This window comes from Triplophysa rosa, linkage group LG8 (genome assembly GCF_024868665.1).
Source record: "Triplophysa rosa linkage group LG8, Trosa_1v2, whole genome shotgun sequence".
NCBI lineage: Eukaryota > Metazoa > Chordata > Actinopteri > Cypriniformes > Nemacheilidae > Triplophysa > Triplophysa rosa.
The window spans coordinates 4,214,513-4,240,323 of NC_079897.1; the positions used below are offsets into that span (position 1 = coordinate 4,214,513).

Below are 25,811 nucleotides of genomic sequence, written 5' to 3' on the forward strand. Positions count from 1 at the left end.
GTTACCATTTTTCACATTCTCTAATTGTATTTAATATTTTCATTTTTACAGTCATTACAACCAGTAATTGAAACTTTTAAAAGAACTTCCTACTGTATGTTTGTCATTTTTGGAAATGGACCTTTACATTAAGCTTTTTATTTGCATTTTAGGCTCATTTTGAGCACAGATGTCCTTTCTGCGAATGTGACAGTTGTCAGTATAATTGCTATTGCTTTGATAAATAATTGTATTTGTTTATATTGCTGCGTACTTTCACCAACGTATGCATGGGAATCACTAGATCATTGGTGGGAATTCTGTGATGTAACGACGGAACTTAATGATAAAGTTTAAAATTTCGTTCAAAACAATTCAGCTCCCTGGCCTGACCCTGTATAACATATACAAACTGTTTTACTTTAACATGAGTAGTTAGTACCTTGAAGCCGATCACTTTGACTCTGATATCTTTGATATTTGATGATAACTTGATGATGCTTTATCATGTCTCGTCGTCAGTGTTAGGTGTAACTAGTTACTAAGTAATTAGTTACTGTAATTTAATTACTTTTCCCTTAAAAAATTAAAGTAAGGGATTACTCTTATTTGTTCTGTAATTAAATTACAGTTACTTCTGATGTAACTGAATTAAGTTGTCATGATTCTCGGGTGAGAGACAGAGGACCCAAGTGCAGACAGGAGGTAAGGGGTTAAACAAGACTTTAATAATAACAAAACAAAAACCCACGATGGGGTAAAATAACATGACATAACGAAGACAAGAACAGTAACAGGAACGAAGACTAACTAAACTAACAGGACTAGACTAGAACACATCACATAACTATAAAATAAACTAGACTAACTAAAAGACAGGAATTCACCCACATTACACAAACACGACACAACAGTGCAATGATCCAGCACAGGACAGAAAACACAGGGACCTTATAAAGGGGACAAATCAAGAGGGAACAGGTGTGAGGCATGAACTAATTAACAATCAATAACGAGGAGACGAAAGGGCGGGAACAGAGACGCAACACCGGAGAGTGGAAGACCAACAGGGTCAAAACGCCTCTCTCCACATAAAACAAGAGGTTTTGTCATGGCTCTGCCACAAGATCAAGAAAAGCAAGACAAAATGGGGCAGAACCATGACATAAATACTGTGTAATGTATACAATAGTGTAATTGACATTAAAATTCAAAATCTAACTTTAAAATGCATGCATTAATGTATCTTTCTCACATTTGTTATAGAAGTCAGTTAATAATTGTACTTTATGTAGTTTTATATGATTTATTTGAATGAATTGAGAGTCGTTTTGTCTATCCTTGACTCACTTAACTAATCAAGGTTGATATAAGATATAGAAAGTAATTAGTAATAAGTAACTAAATACTTTTTGTAGAGAGTAATTTGTACAGTAATCTTATTACACTATTGAATGTGTAATTAGTAACAAGTAATTAATTACTTTTTCAGAGTAACTTACCCAACACTGCTCGTCGTACATTCTTCATCGCAAATGCTAAGCGGTGTGCGACTAAGTAATTATGGGCCATTCACACTTTACGCGGTGAGTGGTGGAATTGCCGTGCGGCAGCCACCTTTAAGTCGATGTGGCTGTCGTTCACAAAAAGATAAAATATTTTTATCTTCAGCTGCGCCTACCGCAAAGAGCCGTGCCCGTGGAAGCTGCAGGATTTTGGATGCACGAGCACCACTTACGCACCGCCTCCGCTCCGCCAACGAAACGGCCTGCGTTTTGCCACTTGAGGTTTTGCCACTTGAGGTTGCCACTTTGTTTCCCTTTGAAAATGAACTGGACAATCGCGACTGCCGCTGGTGTGAACTGGTGTGAATCCACCATTAGTGTAGCTTGCAGCCCCCTCTGCTGGTGTAAATAATCACTACATGGTTGCCCTGGTACTCCGCAGGATATGTTGATCGGGCTTTTTCAGTGTTTTCTGGACGTGCTGTAAACTGGGACATTTCCAGGGACAACTCCAGTCGGGGACAGAACTCCAAAAACCAGGACCGGGGCGCATTGTGATACACAGCTGGTAATCATCAACAACAGGCAAACCGACATCTCTCTGGCTTAATTTTTTTATTTTTTATACGTTCATTTTTTTTTACATATCTGTGCACAAATTTGGTCTAATATTATAGGGGTCATATGACACGGCTAAAATGAATATTATAGTTTGTTTTAGATGTGATGCAATGTGTATACACGATTTAAGGTTCAAAACGCTGTATTTTCCACATACCGTGCATGTTTGTATCTCCTCTTTGCCCCGCCTCTCTGAAACATGCAGATTTTTTACAAAGCTCATCGCTCTGAAAAGCGAGGTGTGCTGTGATTGGTCAGTTAACCAGTGCGTTGTGATTGGTCGAATACTGCAAGCGTGTGACGGAAATGTTATGCCCCTTACCATATTTGGAACATCAGGTTCCAAAGCAATTGTACTGACAGGTACGCCCACCTTACTTGCGTATACATTTGGGCGGTCTTAGTCAAATCATACCACGAACTGACGTAGATTTGTGGGGGTGTGGTTACACGAGGCGTTTCAGGCAGGTCTGGGTGAGCATTCGCTTTTAGATAGAATGCATCTTTTGTTCCGACACTTTTTTAAACACAATTTTACATGTCTAATACATGCATGGGCAACTTATGACACACCAAGACACAGAAAAATATTCGCGCCATATGACTTTAAATTCAACTGTTAAGTAGATTGTTCCCTGCCTGTCTAGCAATGTGTGTTTATACAGTACATAAAATAAAATAAACATAAATAAACAGTCTTTTCGAAAGGTCTGTCGCGTTTCATTAAGTTTATTAAGTTGGCTCGTGCGATTTCGGTTAAACGGATTCAAAAAATGTCACGTGATTTCCGATAAGGGAACATAGTAAGCATCGATGTTCCCTGACTTTTGCGTTGCATTTTGGGAATTTTTAGGGAAAGAACGTAATCGGTACACTGGAAGGATTTTTCTACTGAACAAGGGAGCTGATAGAGACAGACCCTGTGTAACACTTTTGTGGCTATACGGAAAAGCTAGAAGACTCACAGGACAGGAACAGGTCTGTTCTTACATAACTTCTCATTTGTCGTAAGTTCCTTGTTGTTGTTCTGCCAAATCTTAATTAGCGATTGGTCAGAATCATCCTTAAACTCCCAGATTCTCGTGCAGAGCGGTAGGTAGTGTGCTGTTTTAATTAAGGAGAGGTCAGAAGTATTAACACGGCAGGTTCGGGCAGAGTGATGCCGTGGTTGGCAGGGACTCGATCCAGGAAGGGCGTGACTTCTACTTCCCACAGCATAGCCAAGATGGAGCTCTGCTTGTGAGAGACCTCGACATCAAACGTTCCTGTGTCTTCCTGAGTGTCTGGGATGGACAAGAGGAGAAAAAATAACGAAATGTGAAAAAAGGTAACTTAAAGACCCAATAAGACTGATTTTCATGCTGGTCTAGACTTTGTGCAGAATCAGGCTGAAAAACGCTAAGGAAAGACCAGCATCCATTACACAACATATGATAGAGACGCTTGGTTAGTCCATTGACCAAGAAGTCCAGATTTGATCATAACTTAAGGTATTCAACTGTATAATATCATAGCGGGGCACTGTGACTAATAGAGCACAAAAAATGACATTTCATTTTCGACTGGGTTTCCATGCATAGTTTAAATCCATCAACAAGGCTTCAATCTTAACTTCGATTAACAGATATTTCTTTCTTCAATGTGTAATAAGACTCATAAGTCTGTAGCACCTGCTTCTCGAACTGGCTTCGAAAGAATGCGCTTAAAAATTCACGTACTTACATTGCATCAATCTGACAAACTCACTGTCTGCCTGAAAGTACCTTTTTAGTCAGATGTTAATCGCTAACTCTTCTTATTGAAACCAGTCCCACCAGGATGCTGAAAGACAAGACCGGTCTGATATTAAAACTTCGAGGTGCGCTGAGGAGAAGCTCGGCTGGCAGGCCTCAACGCTGACTGACACCCTCCGACGATAGCGAAATCCAGCAGGTGCGTTGACGCGCTCTCCTCTGATCTGTACACCGACCCACTTGTCTTCTTAGCGTATTCTGTAATAAGCTGCTTCAAAGATCTCTATGTATGCTAGCATCTGATAAGATCGGCAGTATGGAGTTCACTTTCCTTTCACTATGTCTCTCTCTCCCTCCGTCCTGTGGTTTTCTTAAGAAAATGTCAGTCTAATCATATCTTAATGCTTTGATGATAGGTTCCTTTTACGTGGGAGAAGAACAGATATCCCAATGTCTCAAAGGACGTGGACTTGAAGTGAAATAAAAGAAAACACCCTTGAAATTAAATTTTTCTGCAGCGTGGGTGTAGCTGTGGCGACCTTACGCGACAGCCCGAACAATTACTTAATTCTTTTGTTTAAAGACATCGAAAGATCAAATACACTTAGCTCACGCGTGATAAAAAGATGAAATGTGTGCTGTGTGTGACATTGTGATGTAGTTTTGCTGTTGAAGGCCTTGAAGTGTATTCCTGAAAGAAATAAGCAGATGTGTGAAGGGAAACAAACTAGCGTGTCATAACCGGATGATTTAATTAATGGTTGATTTCATCTATGCAAGCATCAAAGGACATTTATTTTGAGTGATGGCTGGTTATCGCCGAACTGAAAGGATGCAGTTAAACAGATTGTTTTAGGTATGTAAATGAAGACCGACTAAAATAAGCAAAAGTATAGCAAATCTATCCTCTTTATAATCTTTATAGAACATAGATGCTCAATCAGATATTAAGAAAATAAAAAAGTATTTATTAAGTAAATAAAAAAAGACCTTTCTTGGCTTAACCCTTTGTGCAACAGTAAGCTAAAAATAATGATTCATAATTTGAGCTGTCATGTCGGAGTTTGCCAGGAAATGTGAGTTTGATGTCATTTGACCTTAACCCGCGTTAAGTACCTGCAGTTTTGTGTTTCAAAGAGGATAAATAGGAACAATTTCTTTGTTCTGTCAAACACGAAAGAAGATATTTTGAAGAATGTAGGAAAGCAAACAGTTCTAGAGCACTTTTGACTACCATTGTCATTTTTCTACTATGGTAGTCAATGGTGGCCAAGAACTGTTTGATTCCAACATTCTTTCAAATATCTTTCTCTGTGTGACATTTATACAGATTTGAAACAACTGCAGGGTGAGTAAATGATACAGAATTTCTATTTTGGGGTGAACTGTCCCTTTAATATACTGTATACAAAAAAAATAATGCATAACAACTGTTACCATTATGTGTATATTTCTAACATAATGTATAGTTTCATAACATACATCCCTCATCCCTTCTCTGTATCGTTTGAATATGCACGGACTGTTTTATTTGGCCTAGTTAAGTGGCTCTGTAGGTACAGTCCCCAGTCTCAGACCGCAGACCTTTGGGAGGAGTTTTATTTTTTTTCTCTCCTCACTCAGCTGTCACTCAAAATGATGGGCAGCTGTGGCTGGAGATGCACAGAGGCTGCTGTCATCCAGCATCACCATCACACTCTTTAACGATGGAGGTGTGCATGTGTGACACACACCGGGGAGAGTGTGCGGCGAGGACTCAGTGAAATGCAGTAGAGAAACTTTGGGCCAGTAATGAGGAGATTTGACATAACTGTAATATTAACCAATGTGCAGAGCTGTTTCTGGATTGGGACACGGTAAAGAGAGGTGCAGACTGGCAGCCTGCGGGGTTTTACTGTAACAACAAGAGCGCAATCAGGATCCTGGCATCAGCTTAGGGCACCGAGGGGCCGTTGAGACGGGCATGTCTGTCACACCTAATGGACCAAATACCAGAAATATCCATCCTGCTTTATTCAAAGGGTTATAGAGATTGGGATGTATTCACATTGGGTTTAATAAGTTGGTTCTTGTAAGTTTGTACTGTAGCTCTGGACTTAAAGGGGGTAGTTCACCCAAAAGTAAAACCTGTTTGACTTTCTTTTTTCTGCAAAACACCAAAGAAGATATTTTGAAGAATGTTGGTAATCAAACAACATTGGCCCCCATTGACTTTCATTGTATGGACACAAAACCACTGAAACTATATCTTCTTTTGTGTCATATACAGGTTTTGCATGACATGAGGTTGAAAAAAATGATGACCGAAGATTTATTTTTGGGTGAACTATCTCCTTTGTTTGGTGGTTGAAGGGGAGGGAATAAGAGCACAAATATGCATTACGAAAGTAATCTATTTGATTTCATGTTGTCCAAAGCGAGACTTGGCAGGTGGGCCGTGCGCTCTGTGAATGAATGCTTTCTTTCTTTCACTTTTATTGATCTAATAAGCAGCGTTCAGATTTGTAAACAGTAGTGCTGAAACTTTTAACGTAATTTAACTGTAATTAACGTAATTAAATTAAATATATACACAAGAACAGTAAATATGATCAAGGATATTTAAAGGGATAATTCACCCAAAAAATGATAATTCTGTCATCATTTATTCACCCTCTTCTCATTTCAAACCTGTATGACTTTCTTTCTTCTTTAGAACAGTTGGTAACTGAACAGTGTCGACACCCATTCACTTCTATTGTAGGGACACAAAACCAATGTAAGTGAATGGGTGCTGGATAACAACATCTTCTTTGGTGTTCTGCAGAAGAAAGAAACTCGTACAGGTTTGAGATGACAAGAGGATGAGTAAATGATGATAGAATTTTCATTTTTGGGAGAGCTTTCGCTTCAATAGAATATATAAAAATATACAAATGACATTTTCAGGAACATGGTCAAGAAATTAATTACGTGTACTATTTATAAAGTTTATTATATTTTATTAAAGCTTATAAACTTTATTTGGTTATTGAGCCTAAAATATCAGGTTTATTAGCTGGAGTCTAATATTATAACTATTTATATTTATTTTAATTTATGTTGATATTAATTTGTATTATTATTTTACTGTTTTACTTTGTTGAATTTTGTTGTATGTTAATTTTATTAAATAAAACATTTGTCCTGTAGTTTGGTCGCATTTGAACAAACCGTATGGGACATTGACATCTAGCGGTTGAGCTTGGTATCGCAGTCTAAATTCAAAATATTGGAGAGTCAAGTTTAGCCAAGTCTATAATAATGATTTATAATTTGAGCTGTAGGGTCAATGGATGTCACTTGACTTTAAGCCATCTAAGGATATGTACTGTAAAGTAACCTGGAATTGACCCTTCGCTAAGCCATGCCTGAAAACCGCCACAGGCCAATCGTGGTTTAGCAACCGTAACTAGGAGGTCTGTCAAGCTTTCGAGCGAGGGAAACATGCTGAAGCGTTGTGCGTATGGATTGTGTAAATCTGATAGCCAGTATCCTAAAATGTTGGACGGGGTGGTGGAATTTTTTCCCTTCCCGAAACCTAAAACCCAAGGGGAGAAATGTCGGACGTGGATCAAGCAGTGTGGAAGGCATCATTCACAACTAAATGTGGGACATTCTAAAACGCTTAACGTAGTTTAACGTACCTAAACAGCGATCAAGGAAAACCAAATTTCTGTAAAACCTTCCTCGTATTAAACACTTGCTGCTGTCAAAAGAACGAGCTCTTGTTCCGCGGATAAAGTGAATATCACGTTAAGCGTTTTCTCCCCCATAGAAGTCCATTATAAGGAAACAGCTTAACGTGGCGTAACGTACCTAAACAATGCACTGTATCATCTCATTTATATTTCTGTCCCTTTTTATCAGAGCTTTTAGAAACATTTGTGCTGTTTTGTTCTAGTTTGCTCCACAGGCTATTCAGCTCGATGTAACAACACTGAAGCCAGGAGTTAGCAACTTTATTACCTTTCAACCTCATTTCTAAATATTGGTTTCAGACAGGGCATAAAGAAAAAACTACAACACTTTTAAACACAATGCACGGTGGCTTTTGAAGTATTAATTACAACTAAAATGACAGAAATTTGTCTAAGCCACGTTAAGCTGTTTTCTCTTATAATGGACTTCTATAGTGAGAATGCTTAACGTGATATTCACTTTATCCGCGGACCAAGAGCTCGTTCTTATGACAGCAGCGTGTGTTTATTAGAAGTAAAATTTGACAGAAACTTGGTTTTCCTTTATCGCTGTTTAGGTACGTTAAGCGTTTTAGAATGTCCCACTAAAGGTCGACAGGATTAACAAAAACACCCATGTTTGCTCCAAGGTAAGAGCACGCTAATGTTAGCTAGCTAGCTAACTCAGCACATCATTGCTTGGAAATAATGACGGTTATTTGTTCATAATGCATATATTTGAACGTAAAATAAGATGATTAAAGGCAAGACGGAAATTTGTTTGTGTTGTTGATGATGTATGGCTCAGCTCAGCATCTCTGGCTCTTGCCAGGTCCAAGGCGTAGATTAGACCCACGAAGTGTGAGCAGTAGCCTGGCGCGCTACTAAAATATAAGCGGGAGAATGTTATCATTCATAGGCTTTAGCTTCAATTTTGATTAAATTATTTTCTAATCGGTTGCATATTATGTCGTGGATATATCCCTAGAATGCACACTGCAGTCCCTTTTGTCTTGCTCTCTCAGATATTTCACATGTTCACCAAAAATGACTAATTATCTCCTTGGGAATGTCTGACACCAGTGCATACATACTGTAATACACTTGCCAGGCGTGAAAGCTTGACAGGCGTAGCAACAGAAACTAAGGAGGGCGGGGCTTAGCGAAGGGTCAATTTTATGTTTTACTGAAAAATGATCGGTTCCAGATGTTTAACTTTATAATTTTGGATAAAAAAACTGGTTTTACTATGTCAGTACTCGAGTCTCTTCAGTCACCAGCATTGTTCAGAAATGGGCTCGTCGTCGCTGTAAGATTGAACACGTCTGATGCTCTCAGCTTACTGCTCATTGAGATGGTTTGTTTTATGCAGTATATTTTTTGCATGATATGAAATTGCTTGGAAAGATGCTGCTGGCTTCATCTTTTAATGAGCTGGTTTAAACCGTCTGTGGAAAACACAGTATGCAGCAGAATTTGCTCTTTGTTTCGGTGAGAAGCAGCTAGCCGTGATATTGTGCAAGGCTGTATGCGAGTCTGCATCCGCTTTGATTTGGGCTAACAGAAACCCAACCAAGCTAAACAATAAAGAGGAATTTGTTAGCATCTAATTTCATCTTATCTTAAAATTCGGCCAAATATGCCGGGTATTGCTTTTACACAAACCCAAAACCATTCACTTGGGTTTTGTGTTCACTGGCTTTGCTTGGACAAACTATTAATAAACCATAACCTCTAACACGAATGAATGCCACTGTTTAATCAGAAAAAAAGACAGAATGTAAGTTTGTAAATAGCTTAGTTTCTTGGATAGACATCAGAGCAAAATCTCATACAAATGAAGACACTCGCGCTCTTAAAGGTATAGTTCACCAAAAATGAAAGTTCTGCCATTATTCACGCATTCTCTTATGCCATTTCAAACCTGTATGGCTTTCTTCCGCAGAACGCAAAATAAGATTGAAGAATGGTGGTAACCGAACAGTGGCAGTGCTCATTGACTTGCATTAGGTTTGTATCCATACAATAGAAGTCAATAGTTACCTGTTGATCAGTTACTAAGATTTTTCAAAATATCCTCTTTTGTATTCTGCAGAAGAAAGAAAGTCACACCGGTTTAAAATGACAAAAGGGTGAGTAAATGATGACAGGATTTTCATTTTTGGGTGAACTGTCCCTGTCCCTTTAAATAATTTATATGCCTGCGTATGATCTATTACAGATTCAGGTCATGCTTGGTTTTAATTGATTTATGCATTAGTACTGCTCAGGATTTTTTGGAGAGGTGCAACATAATTTATCATCATTGCATGGTAGCGTGTTCTGACCTTACAGACAGTGGCATCTTTGAAGGCCATCTGTCCAGTGATGTTAAATGAAGGTCAAGAGTCGAAGAAATTCCTGAAATGGTGGACAGTGTGAGTTTAGAGGTAGAATGAGAGGGGAAAAGTTGCGAGCTTTACAAGTAGGTCATCTGCAGCATTGCCTTATATCGCTTTCCGTATTATTACAGACCTGCAGACCAACTTTTAATCCTGCTGGAGCTGCACCAATTGCACTTCTTCCACAGACATCTTTTATTGTAGTTAAAACTGCTTACAGAACCAAAACTGCAAGTCAAATACCTGAAAGGCTTTCAGAAATGAGCGCTGGCCGAAGGGTCAGATTTGCCGTGCAGATTCGGTCAGCAGTGTTGGGGAAATGTTACTCCTCAGAAAGCAATTACTGTATGTTGAATTACAGGCTCCGTTAGTTGAAGCCTATTGGAAGTGATTTTGTGTTGCATCATGTGTGTGATTATTATTAGTTTTAAAAAAGTACATTTGCTGTTCTCATTTTAAAAAAACGATGGTATTTGTCATATTTAAAAACACTCACGTTTTGTAACATGCATTATACCAATGCTGTTTGCAGAACAGAAAAAAACATTGAGGCAATGCTTGAGAACGGTTTGATTTGTTGGTGTTTTGAGTTTCATCTCCAAAAAGTCATGCATTTATTTAGTTTCAGTTAGCGGGGTGAAATCGTCTCATGTCGCGCATTCAGATCGAATCTCGTACATTTAACGTTCGAGCTGCTGCGCCAGGTGTCCCTGCAATTAGCTGCTGTGAGATTGATGAGATCTGGCCGAGCTGATGGAATCACTCTTATTTCATTACATCTGGACCCGTGTCCGCTTATTTACGGCGCAGTGGAGAGCAGGTGACTGCGCCGTGATGGAAATGATGAGGTTTATAGTAGCTCGGCCCTCGTTTGAACTGTGACAGGTAAACAAACTAATTGATTTCAGAGGCCCCACGGAAAGAAGAGCTGCCACATTTACCCGCTTTCTGTTTGCCGAACAGACGAAGCTGTCATCTGCAGCGCCGAGAACGCGTCAAACGCCAAGCCGGTAATTTGTGCTGATGAATGACAAGGCGAGACCCTTACTAGGTAGACGGCGCGCTCATTAGAAAACACATTTTCGGATGTCAGCGTGCTCCCTGTTTCCCCTTCGTTCTTGGATAGAGGAGTGAAATAAATAAACGTCACGTGAATATTGCAATGTCATAGAATTGAGCAGAAGGAACTCAAACCTCAATTGACATGTCTGGTGTAGCCGTGCGTGTTTTGAACGCTGACAGCCATCATCTGTGAAGAGGTTCCTTTCACTCCCGCTAATGAGCGGCGCATCACCGCGGCCCAATCTCCTCTGGCCCGTCCCGAGAGATGCGTTACAGCTGCCGGTTCCCCTCGGCTCGATCCTGCAGGCTACGGTAAAACGTCTAGAATGGCATCGCTGGGAAGAAAACACAAAGCGAGTTCCACGAGTTGCGTGTTTTAGTACATGAAGGGTTCGTCAGAATGAGTTCATGTAAACCTCCATGCTGGTTTTTGTTGCTGGTGTCTGTGTGTTTAGGATATGTGAGCACTAATGCAGGAGAGATGTCTGCTGGGAAATGAGTTGAATAATGAAACACCTTATGAATGTGTCACTGAAGTGTTTGAGAGAGAGTAAACATATGAGGAAGTTAAATACAGTAGAGAGAGAGAGACTGGGGCTAGTTGTCACTTTTTAACTCTTTTATTTAACGCTTTTTGAAAGTCCATTTTTGTAATAGCACATAACCTAGAGTCACAAGTTACAAGACTACAATGTTTATTGTTATTTCACAAAAAAGAAAGTTAGCTGAAAAAGTGCCATCTTGCCACAATTAAACATGGGCTTAAATTTTGTACAGCAAAAGATCAAGTGATCGATAAAATAATTTCAAAAAAACAATACAACAAAAACATAACAGTTTGGATGACAGAATTCACAAAATGATTCCAATTTATGGCAGGGTAGATGTTTGAGATGTACAAAAACAGTGAGAGAAAAAAGCTCTTGTTACAACGAGCCCCGGTCACTTTATATAATACGTAAAGCTATTAGCTGAACTGTTCTTGCAAAGCGGATGTGTGTTTGAAATTCTTGTTTGTTCTTGTATTTCATATTTTTCAATCTAGAAAAGATAGAATAATATGACTTCCCACCTTAAACCCTAAAATAAATAAAAACCATTTCTTTAACTTAAATAAAATGGAACATTAGAAATAAAATCAAATATTCGCTAGTTTCACTCTGTAAATAACCAAGCAGCACATTTCATCCATAAGGTGGCAAAGTAAAACAAACAGGCCGCAGAGATCATTTAAACCACCGAAAAAGCAAAAACGTGCCAAAACCATTGTAGTTCATATCAATTGCTTTGTAAAGGGAATGATCTTCATGCAGTTGTTCTCTAAGCGCTGCTGTATAAGAATTGCGTTTTTATCTAATCGCAGAATCTACGTATTCACAAAGCACACCGATATCTCTCAGATCCAGCCAGCCGTTCATTTTAAGATTTGGATAATTTAGTAGCACATTACAGCGAATGGAAAAAAAGCTTTTCAAGGAGAAAGAGAGAATAGTTTATCACGGAACGAGTGTCATTTTAACCTGAGATTCAATTACACTGTATGTTTTTGCCTTGAGATCAAGAGTTAAAAAGCCTATTAAAGTGCCTCTCAATGCTGAATTTGTTATCAGCGTGTAGAGGAAATTTCAGAGGCTCTCTGGTGTGCATCTCTATCTGTGACACACTGTCTGTATTGTTGATCGGGACATTATTGAATGCATACAGGACAGGTTGGGCTGAATGGGGAATAATGACAATAATAACGAAACCTAAATTCATCAAAATAATAATAACGATATTATCACGGTCCTCTTGGTTTACATTGTTTACCTTTGTAATGTGTTATTGCTGCAGTTCAGGGACAATTGTTGAAGGATGTTTTAATTGCCAACTCATGGGAATAGACAAACAATGTCCTTTAGTTTTTTTTATTTGTGACACTGAGTTATGACTTCATCACTTACATCAATGCCCCCCCCTGTGAAATTATGTGATTTCTTAAGGGACAGTTCACCTAAAAAGTCTTTCGTCTTATATTCATCCTCGTGTGGTTCAAAACCTGTATATGATTCTTTCTTCTGTGGAAGACAAACTTGAGATATTTTGAGAAATGTCTCAGTGGATTTGTGTCCATACAATGGAAGTCAATGGGGGCCAGTGTTGTTTGGTTACCAACGTTTTACAAAATATCTTCTTTTGTGTTCTGCAGGAAAAATAAAGCCAGGTTTGGAATGACATGATGACATGATTTTCATTTTGAGGCCAATTGTACGTTCTAACATGCATGTAATACAATCAGCTCTTTGTAGTACGACACCTGCCAAGACATGTGCTGTCTTTGTCAGTGAATTTGAACTGGAGTCAGATGGAGCCACTGTGCGCTGATCGCAGTCTGATAACCAAAGCGGATCAATACGCGTGTTGTAAAGGTTAAATGATGCTCTGTAGTCTGCTGTTGTCATGGTGCGCCGTGAGTCAGGATGAGCGATAAGATCAGCTCAAAAAGCCACTAACAAGCCTTAAAATCTAAAGTAAAATGTAATTTATATCATGCTAATGCCGAGTATTTCATATTGGTTACTAATGAGGTTGCATGTTGGTTAGTGTTGTCTACTAAAAGGCAGCTGTGTGCCGAGGGCTCCTCGCCGGCCTCCGAGCAGTGTTCCCAGGCAGCGACGGGTAGCTGACGGTGAGTCCTGATGCTGCTGTGTTCTTCACCTGGTGGATTAGACGCTTCCTGAATTACGTAAGCGAGTTAATGAGCTGCACGCATGCACGCACGTCTATCCACACATCCCCTGGGCTCCAGACGGCCTGATAAATACACCAGAGAGACAGAATACACACAACTTTATTGTGTATTCATGATCTGTGAAATATTCTCAGTTATCATTTATTAAATATTGTTGGTTTATATATAACTATTCTGATTTGAAAGGTCAATGTTACGTGATCATTTTTGCATGTGCGTTGTTTTTTTTATTAAATATTTTTTTGTATTCCAGTTTGCAGGTTGACTTCTTGCTCAGTGATACTTAGACGAATGGTTTAAGGTATTATATAGATATCGGCATTTGCAAAAATTGTGTTTCGAAGCAAATATGCAACTTAGATGTGAAAGCTCAGCAGTTGTGGCAAATGTTTGTGTTAAAGGTCCAGTGTATGAAATTAAGTGTGAATTGCAACCAACAGCTCACTCACCCACTCCCCCTCTCCCCCTCCCTTTCGAAGCACTATGATGGCTGACATAGGACAAAGATGTCGTCACGTTTTAGCCTGTTTGCCGAAGGAGATAGAGCAGTTTGTCCGTTTAGGGCTGCTGTAGAAAGTGGACCCACGGTGTATGTAGATAGAAATAGCTCATTTTAAGGTAATAAAAACATAACGCTTTATTATGTGAGGTCTTTATACACCTCTGAAGACATAGTTATGTATATTATATTTCTAGATATTAACTGCACTATGAACAAATTATTTACTCTGGGATTAAAGTTTCTACAGCAGGTCTTAACATTTGATTGAAATGCAACATTTAAGTCCTCCTGGGAAACTCTTACTTTTTAACTCAAGTTTTTTAACTCCAAATATGAAGACGTGTTTATGATTTTTGTCTGAAAAATATTGGATGCATTGCTTGGTTATTTCTTTGTCTCTTTCATTTACTGACAAAAACAAGGAGCTTTTTTTAACATTAGTGCAAGAAATGAACAAAAGATGCACGATAAGTGTGTTATTTATGCATTAGCCTGTCACAGGAAATGATGGGAAATTAATATTTGTTGCACAAGCCATTCGACTTATAAACCGAAAGCTTGTTTTCTGGCAAGCTTTAGCACTGTTTTTCATCAGCGGTGCACAACATGTGGGCAAAATAAATTGCACGGCCAACATTCACAATACCTAATTATGACCGACTCCAATTTGCCATTGGCATGATTCTTTAATTGACACGCCCCAAACTTGGAAAGTCTGAATTTACAGAGCGTCCCACTGATAATCCAGACGTTGTTGGTCCGTTCATGTGTGGTCAGTCCATACCATCATATTCCAACATTAAAAATCACTTATGTGAAGTGCATTATGGGTAATGTGGGTGTCTTTACTCAAGATCAGCTTTGTTCCCTCACACAACAATCGCATGGTGCCACGCAAAACATCCACCGTAAATCAATTAAAGAGTTACCAGCCTAAATTCATTTGTTTGATTCAGGCCATGAGAAGGAGGGTTTGCATACGTTCATTCACCTCTGAGTGCCGTTCTTACGAATGGTAAGGTGGTATTATTTTCTTCATTCATGTAACGGCACAAAAGAACAAATCAGTTGTCCTTGGATCTGCCCCTCCGCTAAAAAATAACTATTGAGTGTTCCAATCGCCGGAACATGATGTATTGTTTTCATTGTCGCAATGAGCTTAGTGATTGTAATGAGCACATATTAATTCCCCTATGAACGTCAAATATTTAGATTTAGCCCTTAATTAAACTGTGTACTTGAATGCTTGTCTGCTCCGCTATATTACCTCTACTGTGAACAATTAGCATTTTTTGTTTTTTAAAAAAGACACTCGCTCCCAAAAGCTAATTGTTTTTTTGTAAAGAGACTTTAATGAGAACTGGCCATTAATGAACAGAAATTGCACAGAACTATTACATAGGTAGCTTGTTAATTAATTTCTAAGATGCAATTACATTACAGATGCGTGAGCTAATTTATCAAGCAACTTCTCTTAAGCCTTTGTAATTTCAGAGGGATCTTGTTAAACGAAAAGCAGAGCGATCGGGGTGGAAGAGTGCTAATGAAGGGCGGTGGGCACCAACAGAGCACAGGGCTGATCCTCAGCTGTCTGTTTACATCGCTGCAATGCTTTCTGGGAGGTCATCCTTAAACCTGGGGCACGAGCACCGTTCTGCTACTCTGGGGAAACTATGTGTGTACGGCAGATAAAAAGGCACATCTAAATCCCTTTGGCTATGTTTACTGACAGAGATGGTTTTATCTACAGTAACGTCATCAAGAGAGTCATTTTCAGGAAGAAATTGTATTTTCGAGAGTTGACATATTACAGAAGAAAATGTGACAGCTTGTTAGTGCAATGGAGGCTTGCTTTGGTCTTGATTAAAGAAGAGATATGAACATTGTCTCACATGTGAGATTTACCAAGATAGCAGGTCAGAAATTGTCAAAAGAACATTTCTTTTATAGCTCTATACTCTTTTACACAAGGAACGATAACTACATGAAGTTGTAAAAATTGTTCTAAATTTAAATGGATATCATCTACATTACAACCATTAATGATACAGAGGAACATTACTGTTGGCCAGAGATGCTACGATACTAAATTTCTTCACCGATACCTATAGCCAATTAGTCAGAGTGATATCTGCCGATACTGATTCTGAAGATTACAGTTATATTTCTTAACTTTCTGAATGTTATTAATTCATATAATGACTATTAATATTGAACATCAAACTGGTGATGTTTCTTAACATGTTCTATATACAGAGCACAAATTCTTTGCAGTTTCCTGGCCTATTTCGATTGACAGGATATATCTGCACTGATCATCGCCTGTTATTAAACTATCGTACGATAGCCGATAGTGTGAAAAATGGCTTTTTATCGACCGATTATTGGTCGCTATATCTGGGCATTTTTTTTCAGCTGATTAGTGATCAAAATCAGGGCTTTACAGTTAAACTGTAAAACTGCAGTTCACAAGCTTACAATAAACATAATGATATAATCCGTTTGTGTGGTCGCTAATATAGTTATCCTAGTGTGCATTTAACCTTTTGTGACCCTGCATGTGAATCTAATAATGAGATTATGTGTAGTCATATAAGTAGTCATATAGCCAAAAAACAGGTCATGTGTGTTTATTTCAGTATATCGTCGCTGTCCTTCTGAAACCTCATATGTCAAAATTAGCTGTTTTACAGGAAATGGATAAAACACTGTACTTTTTAAATGATTAAATACTGTGTTCTCAGAGTTGTCAAGCACTCTTTAAAGGGGTAGTTCACTTTAAAATAAGCCCCCATTGACTTTTCATAGTAATTTTTATTCCTACTATGGAAAGTCAATGAGGGCTTATTTTAAAGTGAACTACTCCTTTAATGCATTTTATTGGTTAGATATTTGAAAAAAAACTGGTATAAACATAAAGGGTGACTGATAATAATGATTTATGCCAAGCAATGCGCAACTTAATTCAAAATACTGAAATTAATGATTTTTGACACCACATATTATTCGGCACAAAAAATTGTGAAAGTTGGCTTCCTAAACATTGAATCCTATCTTTAAAATGTCCTACTCAACCAATATTTAAGATATCAAGATTATATTTTCACAGAATACTGTTTACATTATGTAGAATTATTAAATCACAAAAAAAACCTTTTTACTTTAATCACATGTCCATTGTTATCCCCTTTTTGTAAATTTCTATAAGTTTGAGGAGACAAAGTTGACACTAAAATAGAACTTAATACACTTTTCCTTTGGGGGGACATTAAGCAAATTTATTTGTGACTAAGGACGTTTCTATCCACAGGGTATTAATGACAAAATCCTAATAAAAACGAAGAATTATGGTGTCGCGAGAAAACGCAGTAGCTCTGCCACTGTGAATCAGATGTTTACCCTTTGTCTCATGCTTGTTGACCACAATTTGCCTCATTTTTAAATGTCTCCTCGGAGGAAAACACGTCCCCTCATCATATACGGTTAAGATGGCGTCCTTGAGCTTTAGGGAATCAGACAGACGACATGGCTTCCTCTGATTAAGAATGTTGGAAATCCTGTTACACACTTTCAGCTGAACGCTTCAGAATATCACCACTCTCATTATTGGACTGGGACTCGGAGAAATGCTCGTAGCGTTTCTCACTGGGAAATGTCGACAAACATCTTTTCATCCTTCTCTATATTTTACTCCCTCAGTCCATTGAGTTTCATCAGTCTTGTGTTTCTTTTCCTATGGTCAAGGTGACACTTTGCGAATGCTAGTAATAAAACAATTGTGTAGCGAGAAATGCTCGCAGCGTTCTGCCTATAGAACAAGCTCTTTTTTTCCCCTGTTGCATCACCAGGAAATGACAGAGAAACTGTTTGTTTTGTATTAATTATACATGTTTTGTATGAATTTCAAAAGCGTGAATTCATAAGTGTGATTTGTTAATAAATCAGACTACTCTGGTTGTTTGTGAGAACAGTGAAAAAATGTGTATTATTTTTTCCATTATTGCACTTTTTTATTTCTTTTTTGTATGTTCAATGGAGCAACACCGCTGGAGCAGGAACGGTTTCAGTCTGGTTTCCCACTTGTGTCCTGCGTTTGATTCTCCAGTTTGCGTGAGTACACTTTCAAACTGACATTTGTCGGACATTCGTTCATGAAACGGTCGCATTTTAAAAGATCAAACTACACGGGCAAACAAATGCTAAACTGAATTTGAGGACTGTAATTACGGTCATTCGCGCGCTAGCAATTTGTTTACCGACACATAGCGTTTTCACAAAGTCTTTCCGAGAACACAAGCGAGCGTGCACACATACATTGACTTTTCAGGGCCATTTTGAACCTGCTAGACTTCCTATCAATAACACGCGGCCGATCGGCCAGCGGAGCGCCAAACGCAGTCGAGCTAGCAATTAGTACAAATTAACAGACATTTTCAAAACCGCCTTTGCTCAGAAAATGGCCGCTTTGTAGTTCAAAAACATCCCACTCCGGCCCTCGTGTGGGAGTTCTTCCAACAATTGCTTAAATCCTAGAATAAGTAGCGCAATCTCCAGGCCCAGACACACTGTAATGCTTAAAAAACAATTTAGAAACTGTCATCGTTGTAATTACAGTAACTAATTACCGTCCTCGGCAAACAAATAGCTTAACATAATATGCCGGCCCAATCAATTTTGAAGAAATGCAAATTCCGGAAGCAAAAAGGGGGGCTTTTTGGCAAACCTGAAAAGGAATTGGGGAAATAATACACTTTGTTTTATCCGCACATAATTCCCAGGGAATATCATATCATAAATATTTGCATTCAGTTCTTATCAGGACATTTGCATTTGCCTCTTATCAGCCCGCAAACCAGGCAGTGGGCAGATAGCGAGAGCGGCTTGCACGCCATACACACATTTCTAATGAGACACGTCCCAGGCTGATATCATATTTTGGCTAGAACTTTATCGCCAAAACGAGGAGGTCATTTTCTCCTAGAGTTGGCTCATCTTGGAGCTGTCTTTGAGCTTTTTCTCTCATTTGATGTGATTCAACTCAGATTCATTTTTTAAAAGCCCACAAAAAAGGATTATTTCTTTTCTTCTGCCAGCCGCAACTGCCTGCTATCAGTGGCACGTACGCTCGCAATGATTATCGCCGCGTCACAAAATATTTCAGTTTTATCTGTGCATTATTTTATTTGTTACTGCATCATCTCTTGAAAGAGGGTGGGAGGGATGCAGAGGAGACAAGAGAGAGAGAGACGGCAAAGCTCATTTGCATGAGCCGCCGTCGTTCTCGTGTCACAAACGGACACATGTGCATTTTCTTCGCTTGCTATACATATGCAACAGTTAGCGGTGAAAAATTAAAATGACTGTTTGATAACGCTTTCCAAGAGGCATTCCACAATAACAATTTCATGGCGCATTGCGGAGCGTAATTATAAACCAGGCGTTTTTCTCGGACGGCCACTAGAGGTCAAGTGAAATGTCCTAGTCGAACGGTGGTCTCATTAGCACAATCTGCTATTATCTGCTAATTATTTCTCTGTTGCTCCAAACCGCTGCACCGGCCGTCCGTCTACCCACGCCGCTTTCAAATCAGTCACCTCTCCAGAACGCCTGCTTGTGCGAATGCGTTCGTTTGCATAAATTACAAAGTGATACAACAAAATATTACTTTCTCTTTTGATGTCACCGTAATCACAAAAATAAACGCTGTATATCAACTCAGGCTTTCGCTACTTATTTTCTGGTCATTTTCTTATCGTTTCTTCACAATTAAATGCATTTCTGTGCCGAATAAACAGAGTAAACAGAAAATAATAAACTACAATATGCAACGCACCGGGTTATGAACAGAACATGCTGCAGAAACAGAAAAGTTGACCATTTAATTGCTTACAAGTATACGTAAAAAGTGTTGTTTTTATTACTAATATTGCTGTTGAAATATTGCATATGCCATTTGAAAGAAATATAAAAGAATGTGTTAAAGTGAATATTTTGTGTCAACACCACAGACTGTATAAAATATGGACGTAGTGTCCGTGACGTCACCCGTAGGTTTCTGAGGAGGTTTTGAAGCTTAAAGTGGGCGGAGCCGGCCGTCGCCATCTCTGCAGCGCGTCACTCCCGGATAATCGAAAATGGGCATAGAGGCGGGACGTGGTTGAAGCCGAGGTGCCTGCTTGCTAAAACCACTTGTCACTTAAGTGACCACGCACATAATTAGCAGAATTTTAAGGCTTAATACAAGTTAAACGGGTGAGTTATCAAAAAATTCACCCTCCTCACAGTTGTAATGAAGGGTAAAATTAGCTATATAGACCAAAATCATTTTTTGTACCAGGCTGTAAACATGTTTTTTTCTGCTGTAAAGTTGTCCATTTTAACATGGGGCTCAATGAGATTCTACTCTCTTTTGGAGCCAGTCTCTAGCGGCCAGTTGATGAATTGCAGTTTAAGTCACTTCCGTGTTGGCTACACGAGAGAGATCGTAAGGTTGCTGCTTGGTCAACACACGATCATAGTTTACAACGGCATCTGTTCTGCGTTCTGAAATAACACATCTGTGTGCTGTAAATTTTTTGAGAACTGAAGCGTTTTAAAAGTCTTGCATCTCGTTGTCTTCTAACAGGAGCGGCTTGTTATCTCAGCCTTGTTATTGTCTTTAAATCTTATCGTCATCTTTGTTTACAGAGAGAGGCCAACACATTCCAGCTGTGTAGCTGCTCTTTTACCCTTCGTCCAAAGCATCATCATAACATTGGTTTGCCTTATCTATTTCATCTGGACTGAGCAAAACATTTTATTGATCGTGGTTAGTATCGTGCTATTTTACTGCAGCAGTACGCCCAGCAACCCTACATACAGCAAATTTTAATTAAAAAATAATAAATTTAGAACATAAGAAAAACATATTAGAGCAGTTCAACTCATCATACAGCTGAATGGAAGTGCTAATAGTTGGTTGGTCTATTTGTAGGCAGGGAAAACCAAACTTTCCAAATATCGCAACTTTGGAAAATTCTTTCTAGTGGAGGCTGTAAACACGACTTTGTTTCCTGGCAGACTGAGAGAAACCAATGCACCAGTGTTTTTTCAGGAAATTTTTTCAAGTCAAACTTATTGAAGTTTTGAATATTTTTGCATGTGTTCTACGCATTGGATGCTGTTTTAAGGGTCCACAGGTCTGTGTATGTATGCCAACAGAATTTGACGTTTTCTCTCTTTCTAGAGGAGTCACTTGAACATGTTAACAATACCAGAAGGCTTTTCATTTTAAGAAGCTCAGACTGTCTTCAGTATTTAAATGGCAGCTTAACCTAAATTGTATTTTTATTTATTTAGGTAATCTTGATTTTTTTGTTGCCATATGTAGAGAAAATTCATCAGTTTAAGCTTAATATTGTCACCCTTTTTGAAAGTAATCCCCTTATTGTTTTTGATAGAAAACCTCATTATAAAATTGGTTAGTTGTATATTTTAAAACATTTGTTAGTAGCTTTGAAGTGTAAACTATGACTTGCTCGTAGCGTATAAGGCTGCATTTTATAGCTTTCCCAACATTGGAATCTAAAAGTGCTTGTACTCTTGCTAGCGGTCTTTGACCCTAGAGAAACTTTCTCTAAGATACAGACACAAACACATAGTAAATGGACTGTTTGGGGTCTGGAAATTGCGTATGAAGGAGGACAAGGACGGGGTTGGGCGGAGTCTCGCCGATTAAGTGATTGGAAGCATTCGGCTGCTGATGTGCTTGTCTTCAATCCTGCAGATAGCATCGTCCCTGCGCTCCTTATCTGTCTGCTTGAACTCCTTTTAAACATCCCTCCCTCCTCCTCCCTTCATTACATACTGTCCTCTTCCTCTGCCGTCTACTTTCATTACACAGTCTTCTCTCATTCACCCTTCCTTTACCAGAGGTGTTCCTGGGATTTTAAGTTGGATCCGTGCAAAATTACATAAAGTTTATTTACAACTTGCATTGAATAGTTTCCACCAAGCATGTGAGGAGAGGGTGTTGAAAAGTCAGGTTGGAATCAAGTGATGTTCAGAGAGGCCTTATTAGATCTGACCGGCTCGTGATTCATGGGATTTGATGCCGAACAGCTTGACACAGCTTTGCATAATTGCACCCATAAACTACAGCCATTCTTGTCCATGCGGTCAGATTCATCTGGAGAAGTACAGTCTCATCAGAGTATGATATATGGATCACATTCAACCTAAATATGCTGTGTTATGCTGCGTATGGTGAGATAATCAGATGAAAAAATGAAAATTCTCTCACCCTCATGCAATCCCACATTTATATGCCTTCCTTTTTTCACAATTGTCTATTAAAATGCTGTCATGTTATCATCGTATATGGTACTCAAAATGGTGACACTCAAAAAGCACATACATACAATAATAAAGTAGTCCAATAAATCCAGCGAGTTTGCATAAAAAACGGTTTGTGTTTAGCGAAAGAAAGAAGGAAATATTTTATGTAGTAAGTATACTGATATCAATGTACTTACTAGTATACAAGTGGACTACTTAAATAATAAACAGGACTGACTCCGCTTTTTAGTTAATAGTTTTGGTTTAAAGTCCCAGTGAACCGGAAGTTGCGATCGTGTTTACTTCCATATTTTGACACATTTCCGAGTGAAACTGAATTTCGAATGAGAAAAAATCGTGGGCATGGTGGCTTGTTTTTTCCCTTCGATTTGATTGGATGTATGAAAACAGCCATTGCATTTTGAAATGGAACTGGCAGCAGACTGACAGTTGAAGGGGAGGAGTTAACGGATGCTCCGCCCAAGCCGACATACATCATCTAAGATGGATAGTCACTACAGGACGGAAGTGCATTTTCAGATTTTAACTGATTGTGAGGGCACGTGAATTTTAAAAAGAGAAGGAAAAAATAGGCATTGTTATTTTTAATTTCTCTAGGAATTTAAGTGTAACAGTAATAAACTTTGTGTACGCAACTATTTACCAATATGCTTTTCATTTGCACTGGATCTATACTATAAGCTCAATACTTGAAGCACATTTTAAGGTTATGAAAGTACTCTGGGCAGTATACTGTCACGGTTTCCCTCAGTGTCTCCCTGTGATTTCCCCAAGGACTTCACTTCCCACGATCCTCCACGCTCCCTCACCAGTCCCTCGTCAACCATCACCCACACCTGCCTGTCATCAGCCTCATTATCTGGACTCTTTAAATACTCGGCCTGTTCCCTTGTTCATTGTCGTGTCTTAAATGTAAATGGATGTGTGTTTATCCCGCTGTGTTGCGTTTTTATCTTCCTGGATCCATTATAAAAAAATATTTTGTGTGGAATATCCTCCTCGCCTGTTGTCTGTGGCATACACCGTTACAGAAGACACGACCATCCTAATATCGATTATTTAAAGCTCAATGTCTCTCCAGAGGACAATCTCCGGTTCCTTCTCTGTCAAGACGGCCAACTTCTGGAGAGATACGTAGAGGACTTCCTTGAACTGAGCCATCGGGTGAGTTGGGACGATCGCTCACTAAACACGTGCTTTGTGATGGGACTGGATGATGACTCCCATCGTTGTCTCTCTCCCGAGTCACTTCCGATACTGACCCATGGTCGAGTTCATCGATCTTATCCTGGAGATTAATTGCTCTTGCTTCTGCGTGAGCGAGCCCACTCCGAATAAGATCGATCATCATCCGGTCCTGTCCGAACACGCGTTGAGTGCCCCAGCTCACCTCACCGCCACGGCAAAGTCCTTCACGAAACTTGCAGCCCCGCAAGTTTTCAGCCACCCTAAATGCCTGCACCTCCGGCCGACGTCCCCTGCACTCCCGGCTCCAGTGTCACGGCCACGACATCTGTCTGGCTCCCGGGGCGGGCAGCACCCCCATGGCCACCCTAACTGCCTGCACCTCCGTGGCCGCCCAAGCTACCGGCACCTCCATAGACCCCCCTGAACCCCGGTGCCAGTAGCCCACCCCCCTGGAGGCTTCCCGTCCTGTCTGTTGTGTGTTCCCCGTCAGCCTCCAGGACGCCCACCCCCCCGTTCTGTCACGGTTTGTGTCTCCCCGTGTTTTCCCCAAGGACTTCACTTCCCACTAGGGTTGGGAATCGAAAATAAATTGCAATTTGGAATCGGAATCGAAAGGCTAGGAATCGGATCGGAATCGAAAGGAATAGGAATCGGATACTTGAGATTAAAATTTGAATTCCTCTTATCAATTCCTGTGTGCATATTTTCAGAAAAGTACATGCGTTGCATGATCTGCTGATATCTCAATAAAAGCCCTTATGAAAATTATCGATATTTTTTACTATAGTAAGCATAGTTTAGCTATAGAATTTGCATTAAGGCACAGGAATCACAAATTAACCATAGTTGCATTATAGTAACTGCAGTTTAACCATGATGTAGTTCAACTATGATAATACAAATTGTAATAAATTGGAAAAGGTGTGTTTCTATGTGTAAATATACACAAAACGGTGCTCATAAATATATATATATATATTTTGCAAACAAGTCAATAAGCAGGCTAAATGACCATACAGGTTGATATCTAAATGTTTTACTTCAACTGTGGAATCGAAACTGGGAATCGATAAGAATCGAAATCGATAAGCAGAATCAGAATTGGAATCGGAATCGATAAAATTGAAACGATTCCCAACCCTACTTCCCACAATCCTCCTCGCTTCGTCACCAGTGCCTCGTCAACCACCACCCGCACCTGCCAGTCATCAGCCTCATTTTCCGGACTCTTTAAATACTCGGCCTGTTCCCTTGTTCATTGTCGTGTCTTAAATGTAAATGAATGTGTGTTTATCCCGCTCTGTTTTGTGTTTATCTTCCTGGATCTATTATTAATAAGTATTTTGTGTGGAATATCCTCCTCGCCTGTCGTCTGTGGCATACAACTAGTTTATCTTTTTTTATACTTGTATATGTAATTTTTTTACATGAACATTATATTTTTCTTTGACTTTACAATTAATATTATGTTGATATTTATATTATACTGTTACCATATAACTTTTATTTATGTAAGACAGTATGTAAAACTTGATAGTATTTAATATGCTACTCAATAAACAGGAAAAAAAAACTACATGCCAAGTATACACAAAATAATTCATTATACTTTACTGGCCTCTTTTTTTGTGCAGATTATACAAAACTGTCTTGGCAAGAGGATGCAAAAAATGTAACCTACAGACTGATTCAATAAATGAGTCAGGTTGGTGAACTGATTCAAAAGATTTCTGAATCAAATGAAGTAAATCAAATGAACTCTCTCTCTCTCTCGCACAGCAAAGCCGAGCGTTTTCCATCTGATAACGTCCGTCATGGAGTCTCTGCGCATGATGTAATTTCATCAGGTTAAGAGAGGTAAGAACATTAACACAATCTCTCTTCTATGTGCACAAAGCACATTTCCCTGCTGTTTTAATAACTCATCTAAAACCTGCGATCTAATCGGCATGTACAGCAAGTAATTAAAGTTGAAATTAATTACTGTCTGTGCTGATATTCTAATCAAACAGCTTTGGAGTATTTCGCAGAAGAAAGTTGATATTTTGTCATCCGCGCTTTATCTCCGCCTGCC

General features: G+C 39.1%; 1 long non-coding RNA gene across 1 annotated transcript in view; it reads left to right on the plus strand.

Moving 5' to 3' along the window:
• LOC130557797 (uncharacterized) overlaps nt 1–25,590 on the plus strand; it is a 51,405-nt gene extending 25,815 nt beyond the window's left edge. Inside the window, exons 2-5 of the long non-coding RNA XR_008963356.1 lie at nt 2,959–3,432; nt 3,914–4,037; nt 25,372–25,442; nt 25,517–25,590. This is a non-coding gene — a long non-coding RNA (uncharacterized LOC130557797). The remainder of the gene's footprint in view (nt 1–2,958; nt 3,433–3,913; nt 4,038–25,371; nt 25,443–25,516) is intronic.
• Nucleotides 25,591–25,811: the final 221 nt, after the last annotated feature.